The 13,284-nt window shown below is 41.6% G+C and overlaps 1 long non-coding RNA gene across 1 annotated transcript; it reads right to left on the reverse strand.

The window, feature by feature from the left end:
• Positions 1 to 360: 360 nt before the first annotated feature.
• On the reverse strand, positions 361 to 3,377 carry LOC124240687 (uncharacterized). The gene is made up of 3 exons (XR_006888983.1): positions 3,313 to 3,377; positions 2,644 to 2,920; positions 361 to 643 (listed from the first exon to the last, which is right to left on the reverse strand). It is a non-coding gene; the product is annotated as an uncharacterized LOC124240687 (long non-coding RNA).
• Positions 3,378 to 13,284: the final 9,907 nt, after the last annotated feature.

Here is a 13,284-nt window from a genome sequence, read left to right on the forward strand (position 1 = left end):
GTTTCCTAGTGGTAAGGGGAGACATCAGCTCAAGGCCGAAAGATGGACAGGCCACCTGATGGTTCCACTGAGCCATGTTAGACCCCAGGCTGGTGGCTCTTGCAGGTTAGCACTCACTCGGCACTTCTGCCTGGGTTTGAATGACAGCCTTGGGCAAGTTTCCAAATCTCAGTTTCCTTGCCAATAAAATGAGTGTCATAATAACACTTCCTTTAGAAGATTTTTTGGGAGGAATAAATGAGATAAAGCCTGCAAAGCACTTCATCCAGTGCCTGGCACAAAGTAAATGCTCAATAAATAGACTGACCCTATGTCCTGTATTTGTCCAGGACCAACTTGGTTTATGATAGCACACTTTTGCACTGTCAGAAGTATCATGGTTTAGACCATAAATTATATGGTTGTTCCACTATCAAATGCCAGCTATTTTATTACTGTAAAATATCATCTATTTTAAATGTAAGTGATCCCAGAAGTTGGTGAGGGGAGGGGAGATAAAACAACTGGGTTTAGGTGGATGCTGGCCAGGTTAGAGGAAGTTTCTGTGAACAGTTGTTTGGAGCTGCTGAGATGGTCAGTGAATATTCTGGGTTCTAAGGTGTTCTCTCTCCTCCCAAATTCTCATGAAGATGAAAGACTCCAGCTGTGGAGAGAAGAAATACAGGTGTAGAGGCCAAAGTCTGAAGAAGAAAAGAACAGTACCTGTCTATTATATTGCAGTTTCTGTATAGACTGCATTATGAAATTTACACAATGTTATAAGCCAATATGACCTCAATAAGATTATACCAAAATGGAAAAAAAGAGAAGAGTACCTGTCTGCCTGCTCTTATGCCTCCTGGCCAACAAAGAACAGGGTCTGGTTAGGGGGGACGTCAGGGGAGGCCCTCAGCTTCCTGTCGGCCCCAGTTATTTCCCTCCCTTTCTTATTAACTCTCATTTCTACAGTATATAATAATAAAGCTTAATCTTGGTTCTCATTTTCTGTTATCTAACCCGTTAACCTGTCCACTTTCTGCCTTTTAACTCATATTATACTTAATCACTCTAAGTCTGTTTGTATCGGTCTCCCCAAGAGCAAAAAGGTCACTTTCCCTGAAGAGGAACCACCTTTAAGAATCAGACCACCTTCATCTTTAAATATTTGAAGAACATTTCATTAAGGCCCTACCAAAGGGAACTCTTTGCTCTTGAGGCCTCAGCTGCACTGTTGAATAATTAATTTGACCACGACCTCACCATCCTCAATTCTAGAAGCTAACTCCAGAGTGAAGCTGTGCCCCTGCCGCTCCATATCCACCCCCTTGCCACAGCTGTCCCTGCTCATGCCACTCTTCCCTTCCTGGGGATGGAACTTGAGACACATCCTTGCACTTCCCCTGCAGTAGCCCAAGTCTAGCAGAGGGACTTGGCTGAGAAGCCTGTCCCAGGAACTGATCAAGTGGCTCCATCTGGCTCACAAGATGCAGGGTATGCCAGGCCACAGAGGCAGAAGGCTCAAGAGGAGATTATATTTTTAGCCTACACGGTGGTTAAGAATTCAGATGCTATGGTAAGACCACCTGTGTTCCAAGCCTGACTCTACTACCTACCACCTGTACGACTTTGGGCAAGGTGCTTAAATTCTCTGTGTCTTAGTTTTCTCATCTATAAGTTGATGATAATAATTGTATATATTGATATTTTAAAGGGTTATAGGTAATAATGTATGTAAAGTACTTAGCATACCACCTGCACAGGGTGTTCAAAAGATCGTAGTTATTATCACTATCATTGTCATGATTTTTACCTCAGAGTTAGACTCCCTTAGCGTACAGTGATATGAGCGATGTGTTTATATGTATATATATTTGAGAATATAGAGACTACAAATACATAATTTTTCAAGGCATTTAGCCCACAGTATGCTGAGTATATATATTCCAGCTCCTGTTTTGCCTCAGATTTGGAGTGAGTCATTAAATTTTGCTGACTTTCTTTCCCATCTATAATCATTAATAAATTTGTTTAATCTTTAGAAAACCTCCTGATATAGATATGATCTGCATTCTCTTTTTTAAAAAGAAACTGGGAAGGGAAGTTTAGGGATGCTAAGTAACTTGTCCAAGATCACATAGGAAACAAATAGTAGGATTTGAACTGAGCTGATCTCTCTCCAGAGATAGTGGTGCTGATAACAAGGCTACTAGATTCTTCAGAAGTGGCTTCAAATGTATATCAATACAGATAAAACAATAGCCATTTCTTATATCCTTATAAAGCTTTTCCTTTTCTTTTTTCACTTTTCTTCCTTAAATTTAAAATACACTGTGCTGGGGAGAAAACATGATTAGGTTCCTCTTAGACATGGGAAGGTAAGGGAGTGAGGTTCAACGGCCTGCTCAGGTCCTGGAACATGGGCCTCCTCCCACAACCACAGACCGCAGAGACTGACTCTTACTTGTAGCTCAATACATGTTTGTCGAGTACATGAATGAATTAAAATTCTTTTACATCTCTTTCATCTTTTGATCTTCATGGTAGACATTACCATATCAATTTGAGAGAAATGAGCCAATTGAGTCTTAAAGAAGGTCAGAGTCTTGCTCAAAGAAACAAAACTAATTAATAAAAGAAACAGGGCTGGAAGCCAATCCCACTTACTTGCAACACTGCACAGATAGCCTCTTCTTCTTATCTTCTTGGTCCTGCAACATACAAACCAGAACACAGACAAACCTGAGGAGGAAGCAGTTCTTAGAAGTGCCGTTGAAGACAGTTTGCTCTTTCCTTTGGAGTCTCTCACCACCTTTATGTTTTCTTTTTTTCTGCATGACTGTTCACACCCCATGGCAGGCGAGCTGATGCTCCCCAATAATGTGAGCAGAGTTCTGGTGCCTCCATTATGTTTGGTTAGGCGAGTTTCTTGTTCTGTGACAATCTGCAGAGAACACACATTATAAATCAGAAGCCTATGGAAAGTTCAGGAATGAAAGAAATCTCTGGCAGACCTGAGGAACTGAGAGTTCATTTTTGAATCCCTGCAGGAAACAAAACAAAACTAAACAAAACTGTGGCCTTAAAAAACACATTTCCTTCTCTCTCTTAGGAACTTGTCTGTACCATTTGTTTGCCACTTAATATATTCTCCTTTGTACTGGCTGAGTTCCAGGAGGACAGAGCCTGTTCCCTATTCATCCTCCAGGCTGAGGAAAAACATGAGATGGGAAGGAACAAGGCAGACTTAGAGAAGTTGAGACAGGAGGGAGCTAACGAAGCTGGACAGTCAGCATAGGATAATGATTAAGTATATGAATTTCAGCGTCAAACTACCTGAGTTCAAATCCCGATTCCACCACCTGCCGGCACACGAGAAGCTTCACTGTAGAAGATAATGAATTTAGTGTGAAACATCTTGAGTATTAACAGCTAGCAGAATCCAAGGTCTTGAGGTCCTGGAGTGGTTGGAAAGGCAGGATGAGCACCTGGCATAACATTAAAAAGAACTAACGTTCATGGAGTAGTACTTATGCTGTGCCAACTCTCGCTCAGCTTTTCCTGAGTGTTACATCAGAGCACTTTGTTCTTTCCATTTACTAGATTCTTAGTTATTTCGATGAGCCTGAGTTTGTTAGGCTCAGGGTTCCTCTTTACTCTTTGCCCTCATACTTAGTTTGCAATAATCTTGTCCTAACTACCTAAGTTGAACCTATGAGACTTAAGGAAGGGGAGCAAAAGGAGTTTATTTTTGATGGGAAATAAAAACAGCTGAGAGAGGAGAAATCTTTTCACCTACAGAAAACTATGAAAGAAAGCAGGAAGAAAATTTGCCCTTGCTAATTACGATCCCAATATGCTGAGGCTTTACTAGTGTATGGCAAGAGCTGTTAGCACATAAATATTACACCTGAATTTTGCTAGCTGGAAGTGCCTCAGGGTAATTAAGGCCCCGCACAGGCTCTAGACTTGCCACAGAAGCTTCTATGTGGACGCATGGAGATATGTTACAGCCACCCTGTGCTGGTCTCTGCCAGGTTCAGGTGGCATCCATGGATGCAAATTCTGGCCGATTATTCCAGTAACTGGGCTCTATTTTTCACGGTGCAGGGAAGCCTGGGAGTCATCTGAGAAGAGAAGAGGAAGGTTGTAACCTGTGAGTTGTGCTCTGTCAGGTGGATCTGCTTGGTCATGATGTTTTAGAGTTTACTTAGTTACTGAGACTTTACACACGTAGCATATTTCTTGCCAAGCACGCAAATACCATTCAAGTGATGCTATTGGGCTGAATTTGAGTTCTGTCGTACCTGGAACAGTTACTGGCCTCATGCCCCTGCTAGGTTACTGAGTCTGCCCCAATGTACCACATTTTTCTCTTGATGATGGCTGTCTCTCGGTTCTTAGAAGACTCCAGCAAAAATTGTCTTTTAATACATCTTCCCATCCTTGCCTGGTGCTCTATGCACCTGTTTACAAATCTAAATTCCAATCATAAAGCCAATATATGAGTCCCTTTCTCATCCTCCCTGGAGGTTCTTTAGCCTCAATATCTGCAAAAGAGATATTGGGAAAGTGAGGGAAAGGCACACTGCATAGCTCCACCTGCCAGCCGTGACTCACCAGAAACATTGTGGTTGGACCATTGTTTAGATCTCTGCTTCCTTTGATGTGCCCTTTCCTTCTAAAACCTACCTCAAAGCAGCCCAGGGAATAAGGGAGCCAGAAAAGGAAGATGCAGAATCCAAACAACACAGCAAATCGCTGTGTGAACAAAATAGAGAATGTTGTCAGTCAGGACTCGTTGCAAGCCTGAACAACTCTGGAACAGTGTCGATCTATCTGTCTCTCTGTTAGACTGAGATTCTCTCTAGCCACATCACTCTGCTCCCTCAAACACAAACAACCCTCCTTTAACCATGGTTCATGCTAACTTGATGAAGGGGAGGGAAGAGTGGTGGTATCACAGTTACTTGCCCTGAGCCCCTACACTGCTTCTGGTACCATCACTACTTGCCAGCTTGGTCCCACAATGTGCCCTTTACTTAAAATTTGGGGAGGAGTTTCACTTGACAGAGAGCATCTGTTGCAGGAGATTTGCAATTCACAGATGGGATCTGACAGGGACACAGTTGGAGGCAACCCCACGGTATGCAACAGCTGCTACATTCCACAACTGGAATTGCACAGGGCACAGCTTGCATAGACCTACTGCCCCCTTCTCTAATTATTTCTATCAGACAATACTGTGGGCTGAACTACGTCCCCCCGCCAAATTCATATGTTGAAGTTCCAATCCCCAGTCCTTCAGAATGTAACTGTATTTGGAGATAGGGTCTTTAAAGAGGTGATTGAGTTAAAATGAGGCCATTAGTGTGGGGGCTTAATCCAATATGACTGGTATCTTTATAAGAACAAGAAGAGACACTAGGGGCACAGAAGAACAACATTTGAGGGCAAAGCAGTGAGAAGGTGGCCATCTAGAAGCCAAGGAGAAAGTCCTGAAACGTCCTTCCAATGTGGTCCTCAGATGAAACCAACCTTGATCATGGACTTCCAGTTTCCAAAGCTGCGAGAAGGTAAATTTAATAGTGGATTTATTCTGTGGTATTTTGTTATGGGAATCCTAGAAAACTAATACTTACCACTTCAAGCCACTCCTAGTGAAAAAAACTAAGTCTAAACAGATTTCGCAAATGTGGCTCCCCCCAAATCCCTTAGATTTCAGATCCAACCAGGTTAGTCTCTAACCCTAGACACATCTACTATAATTCCTTCCTGTAACAGACTTTTTCACAGTCCTTTTAATTTCCTTCAGAAATAGCTACCCTGATCAGGCATTGTTACCAGAAGTTATTGCATGACTCAGGACAAAAGCTGTCGCTCTTCTACAGTTTGGAACACTCTGCTTTCCGTATTGGCCCGTTCCTGGACCCTAAGCTAGGGATATTTATTAAAGGTCTATGCAGTTCTTCTGCCCCACACTAGTTGTGGTATGTGCTCTGGTTCCCGAACCAGATGAATCCAGCCTTGACATTTATTAGTTGTATGACCTTAGGGACATCATGTAATGTTTCAAAACTTAACTATTTTCATCTCAAAAGAGTATCATAGTAGACACTTTTTGGGGGCTTTTGTAAAATAATGCACGTAAAATGCTTGGCTTAGTGCACATGGTAATTACTCAACAAATGCTCCGATTGGACACTGATCATCATTACTATTGTTATCTTTGGATGGTGCTGTTGTTCTCTTCTGAAATTTCCTTTTTCTTTTGTTGAATGCCTCAGCACTCTTGCAGTATATGAAGCAATTTCTCTGATCTGGGGTATTTTCTCACCAGTCTCTATTTTATTATTAGTTTCCATACAGGTAAAATTGCTGTTCTCCACAGCACTCCAAATCTACACGCCTTGGAGAGCCCATTTCCATCCCTTCAGAAAGCATCAAGAGGAGAGGAGGAAGCTTTTGGAGGTGATTGACACGTTTATGGCATAGATTGTGGTGGTGGTTTCATGGATATATACTTATCTCCAAGCTGCTCAACTTGTATACATTAAATATGTATGGTTTTTTGGATGTCAATCATATCTCAATAAATTGTTTTTTTAAAAAGGAAATGCATAGGATGGGGCAGAGTGGATGTGGGAGAAGCCTTTTTTCCTTTTGGCAATCACCTTGGAAACATATTCTTTATTTAAATAAAGAATCAGAATCTTCAACAATAACCCTGGGTCACATAGATCATATATTGGGGACACTATACTTATAAAAACATCCCAGAAAAGACTGTGTGTAATACTACAGTTTAAATACATCATATGAGGATCTTTATTATCAATTTCATGGCTGACATGTATGGATTTTCTCTGTGGAGGCATTTGCTCTTCAAAGTCACAAAAACCAGTTTAAAAAAAAAGAAATGAAAGCATTTTAAGAGCATGAACTCTGTGCTATGCTCTGTGCTATTTGTTTCTCATACCAGCCTTTTAAGTTAGTTATTTATTTCCACTTTATAGGTGAGATAACTGAGCCTCAGAGAAGCTAATTAACTTAACCAAGGTCACACAGTGGTGTATTTAGTTTTAATTAATTTATGCTGGAATTTTTATGAGCACCATGAAATTTATTCTAACACAATTATACAGTGATTAGGTAGGTTGGAGGAAGGAGGGAAATTTCTTGTTATACAAAGAGAACATTCTCATTTTTAAAAATATAGAAAATACATATAAACAAAATTGAAAAAATAAAATTTGCCTTGAAGAGATCATCCCTTTTAGCATTTTCATCGATTAAACAATAATTGTAATTTTTCTAGGAAACCCTCAATTGTTCATATTATTGCAAGGGAGAGAAAAAGGTGGAGGATCTAAAAATCATTTCTGTCTGCGTTGTGCACTTTTGGGAGTAGAAAATTAACCTTTTTGATCATGTTCTACACGGGCTAATTACTAAAATTACTTTTCCTTTCCCCACTGATCCCAGTTCAGGCCAGAGTCCCAGAAGCGTTTTGGTGACAGGGGATTAAACATGTGCTGTGCTTAATCCAGGAAGTAGAGACTCGACACATGGATAATTATGATCTGACTGCGGAACAGAAGCTCACCCATTGCTGTAGTATGGGGGCTCTCCAGCCTTTCAGCTGCTTCATCCTCAGAGCAATCTGGAAAGTAGACTCCTTGGGAGACTGTTGAGCTCTGCAGTGTGCTGTAATGTCCAGGGAACAGCTCCTGATTGTAAGAGATGTATCATCCAGTGAAGGAGACAGGGATGCATCCCACTAAATTTAATAATAGTAATGATAATTATCTCTAACCCTCCTTGAACACTTACTTGCCCTAGGCCCAGCTCTGTTCTAAGCTCCTTAAATGTATTAACTCATTTAATCCTCATATAAAGCATAGCGTAAGAAGGGAAAATACTATTCATTTAGTTAGAAGGGAGAAATGCTTTATCCTGAATTGGGAGCTTAAGAAGCCTTCAAGAACTGTTGTCACAGGGCAGAAGCTCGCAGGCTAAAGGAAAGATCTTTCCAAACCTGACTTCATAAGACAGGTGGTGTGGGCTGGAGTCCTCCAGTTACACGTGGTAGTTCCCGTTCCTCTCAGGGTTGCTGACTGCCTGGCACATCAGACTTTCTCTGGTGGTGGGCACTGAGGAATGTGAAGTTTGAGAACCGTTGGTAGCTAAGGTGAACATGAAAAGAAACAGGCCACTCAGTTCTCCTGCTTAGGGAAAAGTAGTTGACCCATAGTCTGAGCTGCTAGCTCTGTGTCATTGCCCTGTTTGAGTGGAGGCCATGCTTCCCATGGGCCAATGACTAAGCATGGCAGGCATAAGAAGGCAGACCCGTTTCTGTGAGACAGGCAACTTTGGCTCCAGGATTCCTCCAAAGCATAGCTGAAACTTTGCTAGAACCACATGCAGCATAGCCAACCCACGCTCCTTCCCCGTCTCCTTCAGAGGGTCAGACCTACATCATATTGCAATGGTTTTTCCCACCTCTTCTGGCTCCCTCCCCTTAGTCCCTTCTGGCTTTTCTCCCAATAAATATCTTGTACATCTGATCCCATCTTGACATCTGTTTCTTTGACGAAGTGAATTAATGTTGGGCCTTTCTCTTCATGTGGCCTTTCATCCTTCAGGAAGCTACACTGAGTTTCTTCACATGGCAACAGTGGTGTTCCAAGAGGTTAAGCCCCAGTGAGCAAGCACTTATCAAGCCTCACATTTGCTGTTGCCCAACTGGCTGTGGTGAGTCACATGGCCAAGCCCAGAGTCAATGTGGAAGGGGATTACACAAGGGTGTGGATACGCAGAGGTGTGATTCATTGGCTGTCCTTGGTGTAATGATCAAATACAGCTACTAACAGGGAAAGTTGCCTGCATTTCCCATAAACAGCAATCTATAGGGAGGTGGTTTCCCTTACTGACTTATGAGGGGAAAACTACACCCAAATACATACTGATAGAAACAAAAATCATCCCTCAGGTGGTAGTTTGGTTATTTCTAAGTCTTTGCTTCTCTAACTTTTGAGCACGAAATGGAGCAAGGAGGACCAACTGAAGTTTTTGGTAACGCTGAGTTAAATGGTACTTTTTCCGTGTGAACTACCTCCTGTGGGCAACTCCACATTCAGGAAGTCACTGGGAAATTATCCCACAAAAAGAAGATGGGCAGAGGCTTAGCAGAGTTCTAATATTAGAGGAAGAGGAGATGGGAGAGTTAAGGAGGCTCCTGTGCCATTGTTTGGTAGGAAATCAAGCACATAAGAAAATGTTCCTCTTTCAGGACCTGTTTTAATGAATTACACAGTCTTGGTCTCACACCGATTCCTCTTCATCTTCTTAAACTAGTCTTAGCACCCATTGTATTGCTTGAGGAATTGATAAACCACCGTTATTTGGAGTAATTGCAACTACTCCCTTTTCTCTAAAAATATTACCCTTCTAAGGGTGGGGAAATAGCATGGAAATCAACGGATTTAATGGTCAGAAGACCAGGGAGTCTTGATTCTTCCACCTTTCCTCTTGAACTCCATTTAAAGATGTGGGATCTCCAAATTATGTACCTCACTAACACTGTGGTGACCACATAGGTGTGTTGTATATTGGGAAGTACTCATCTTTATGTTTTTTCATTTTTCCTTTGTTTTTGCCCAAGGCAAGTGGGCAAAGAGAGAGAGAGAGATTGATTCTGTGCTGGGGGAGGGGGAGCAGAATGACAATTCCTCCACTCTGAGGTCTTTGAAGAAAGTTGAGAAATGATATTAGGGTCTTGAAGCATCTTAGTGACTTGAACTCTTCAATACTCAGCTCAGAAGTTTAGGAACAAGGTGCCTTGTCCATACTCTGGACTATCAGAACAAAGGGAGCAAGTTAGACAAGTGTGACACCCTCCCTTCCCCAGATACACTGCTACACGTGTACTTGGACTCCAGGGGCAATTTCCTGAATTGCACTTACCAGAAATGCACCTTAAGGAGGCAACATAAAACCTCACTTGGCATGAGCCTTGATTCTAGCCTCCAGGCATTACTTCATCTCAGGAAAAGGTTTTTAATATCTGCTTGAGTTATATAGCCACATATATCTGAGAAAATTACAATTAATTTTTATCTAAGCTACATCAGCACCAAGTTAGATGATGAATAAAGGTCCTCGCCCCCTTTTTTTAAATGAAAGAAAAAAGTCACCTTTCTTTCCACAAACTGAGTTGATTAGCTAAAGGTTTCATAGGCGGTGGGCAAGTCAGAGGCAACTCACAAACTCAAGCTCACCTCCTGGGCAGTCACAAAGGTTACACCAGCCATAAAATCCCTAGGCCTTTGAGCATTAACATTAATGAGGCTGTGGATCAGGTGAGGTTGCAAATCCCGACAGATGACAAGCTACAAATTGGGTGAGCTGTCTCTGGTCTCCTGGTGAAGGAGAACAGGGCTCCTGTGAGAAGGTGCTGGTACTAATGTCTGATTACAATAATATGGTGATGAAGTTCAGCCTAGAAAATCAGACAGGGCAGCTCTCTGGCAAGGCTGCCTCCTTCCTCTTTGCCACAGAGTCTTTCTAAGACTGTCACCTCACATCTTCTTGAACTTTGTATTTAAGAGCTTTCATAAGGTACCTGTATCTTGTGTGAAGTTTTTGCCTTTTTATTACCTATAGGGTAATGTGACACCCACTAATAAGGGCATCTAAAGTCCTTCTCAGTGTTTCCCCAATCCACTTTTCCCACTTTCTCTCTGACCACTTTACTTATCCTCCTTCTCTCCAGATGAGCAAGATACTGGACTCCATAGCATTTTACCCATGTCTTTATTCCTTCACTTTTCTCTGCCCAGAATGTTTGCTTGACATTTCTCCACCAGAAGTCATTGTATTCATCCTCAAGATAGAGCATTCCACTTCATGAATTCCCTTCCTTTCATCTTCCTACAAATAAATGGAACTAATCCCTCTTGCCACTATGCCACTCTAGCATTTTGTATATACTGATCCATTATAGAGACCTAGACATATAATCAGTTATAATCAGTTATTCTAAGTGATGTTTCTTTACCTACGTCGGAAGTTCCTACAGAGTTAGATCCAAATGCCTTTGTATATACATCACCATTTTCAGATTCTCTCCCCACCCTAAACCTGATGTCGGTGGTACCTCAAAGATGTGGAACTAGTATGCAGGAACTGAAAGTTACATCTTATATTATCACCAAGGGAAAATGAGACAAAAACCAGGATATCAAACCATGATGGTTAAATTTTGTGTGTCAACTTGGCAAGGCTATGGTACCCAGTTATTTGGTCAAACATCAGCCAAGATTTTGTTGTGAAGGTGTGTTACAGCTGTGATTAACATCTGCAATCAATTGAGTTTAAGTAAAGGAGATTGACCTTGATTATGTCTGTGGGCCTCATCCAGTCAGTTGAAAGCCTTAAGAGCATAAACTGATCTCCTGGAGAAGAAGTAACTTGACCTCAAGGCAGTAACATACAAATCTGTCTGAGTTTCCAGCTCACTGGGTTGCCCTACAACTTTAAGACTCAAGACTGCAACCTCTACTCCTACCTGAGTTTCCCACCTGCTGGCCTGCCCCACAGATTTCAAAATCAAGACAACAGCATCAAATCTTGCCTGAGTTTCCAGGCTGCCAGTCAGATTTCAGATCTGTCATCCCCTACAATCATGTGAGCCAATTCCTTAAAATAAATCTTATTCATACTTATCTTCTCATCATTCTGTTTCTCTGAAGAAGCCTACTGATATTCAAACCAACTAGTTAGAAGGAGAGTAGAAGCTGATGTATGGAGTCAACGTGGCGATAAGAAACCAGAAAGCTAAGGAACAAGGAGTAGCAGAGTAGATGATTGGTAGAAACCTACATAACTTCTAGAGGTGAAATGCAAGCACTTGTAGAGGTTTTTTATGTGTCCAAGTTTGGTGTGAGTCAGCCAAGTTTACATTAAGGAGTCAACTTAGCAGTTCTTAGGGCATAGCAGACATTCAATCACTGTTGCTGAATGAACAAATTAATGCATTTAGGAAAGAATTGATCAATCTTTGTCTTCTCTTCCCTTCACATCAACTTGATAGCTAGAAATACCAGGAATCAAGGCATGTTGGGATAACTTCGACTCTGGGCAAAGTAATCCCCAAACCAACCAGGTGAACTGTTCTTTACATTTTTCACAGCCATATTTGAACAGTAGAAAGACAAAAATCACACTGAGGGAAGGTGATAGAGTTTTCCTTTAAAAGTTTATCATGTTAATTTGGGTAGCTTTCTTAGCACAAAGATGATGCAGGCAAGCAGATAACAGTTGCCCTACTAGTGCCAGCTTCTTTAGCTTCCTGTTGAAACTACCACAGAAGCTATCAAAGGCCTGGGGCACTCCTTTGCTACACACATCATCCTTCTAGTAACATCTGCTCACTGGGCTAGGGATCAATTATCTCCATGGAGGAGATATTGCTGCCAGTCCTCAAGGCAAAAACCCTGCATGCTAGGCCAGCCTTGGACAACATCCCAGAAGCTTGAGTTTAGCCTCTGGACATCATTTCATCTCAGTCAGAGGGTTTTGCTTATTTTCCTTAGGTATATGCAGAATGCACACCTCAGAAGAAGTAGCAGACCATATGGTGGCTTTTGAAAGGGTTTGGGCACAGTCATGAATGGCAGGGCTCTACTGACTACGACAGGCCTATCATCAGGTAGATATCAGGGTCGACCTCTCTTTCATCCAAGACTATATTCTATTCTCACCTGTGGCTCCCATGTTATCCTTTATTCTTTTATTCAACAAACATTTCCAGAGCACCTTCTGTGTTGAAGGTATTACTGAGGGAGAGGAGCTACAGGGATGAATCATACGTAAAACCTCTCCTGCAGCTAGCAGAAACACAAGTTATTAAGCTGCAAAGATAAGGTGATAAGATAAAAAGATATAGATTATTCCATAACTATTTAGGTGGAGAGAAAGCCAAATAACTTCTAGCAAGGACAGTTTTCCCCAAACCTATTTAAGCATGGCATCCTTTTGCAGAGGAATACAGTGCATGAATAAAATTCCAAGAGACATTCTTTGGGAAATGCTGCGATCAAACTTTTGGATTTATTCTTTTCCTTGGGAGTTTGATATTTTTCAATACATTCAATACGTTCAAGCTATATGCCTTGGAGCACCAGCTTTCCACAAAGGGTTAACTGGAGTTCTGGGGAAATTTGGATTCTCATGTCAAATAAATTTGGGATTACGGAAAACTGCATACTTACTCTCTCCCTTCTCCCACCCAGATTTCCAATCCAT

The sequence above is a fragment of the Equus quagga genome, chromosome 6 (genome assembly GCF_021613505.1).
Source record: "Equus quagga isolate Etosha38 chromosome 6, UCLA_HA_Equagga_1.0, whole genome shotgun sequence".
Taxonomy (NCBI): domain Eukaryota; kingdom Metazoa; phylum Chordata; class Mammalia; order Perissodactyla; family Equidae; genus Equus; species Equus quagga.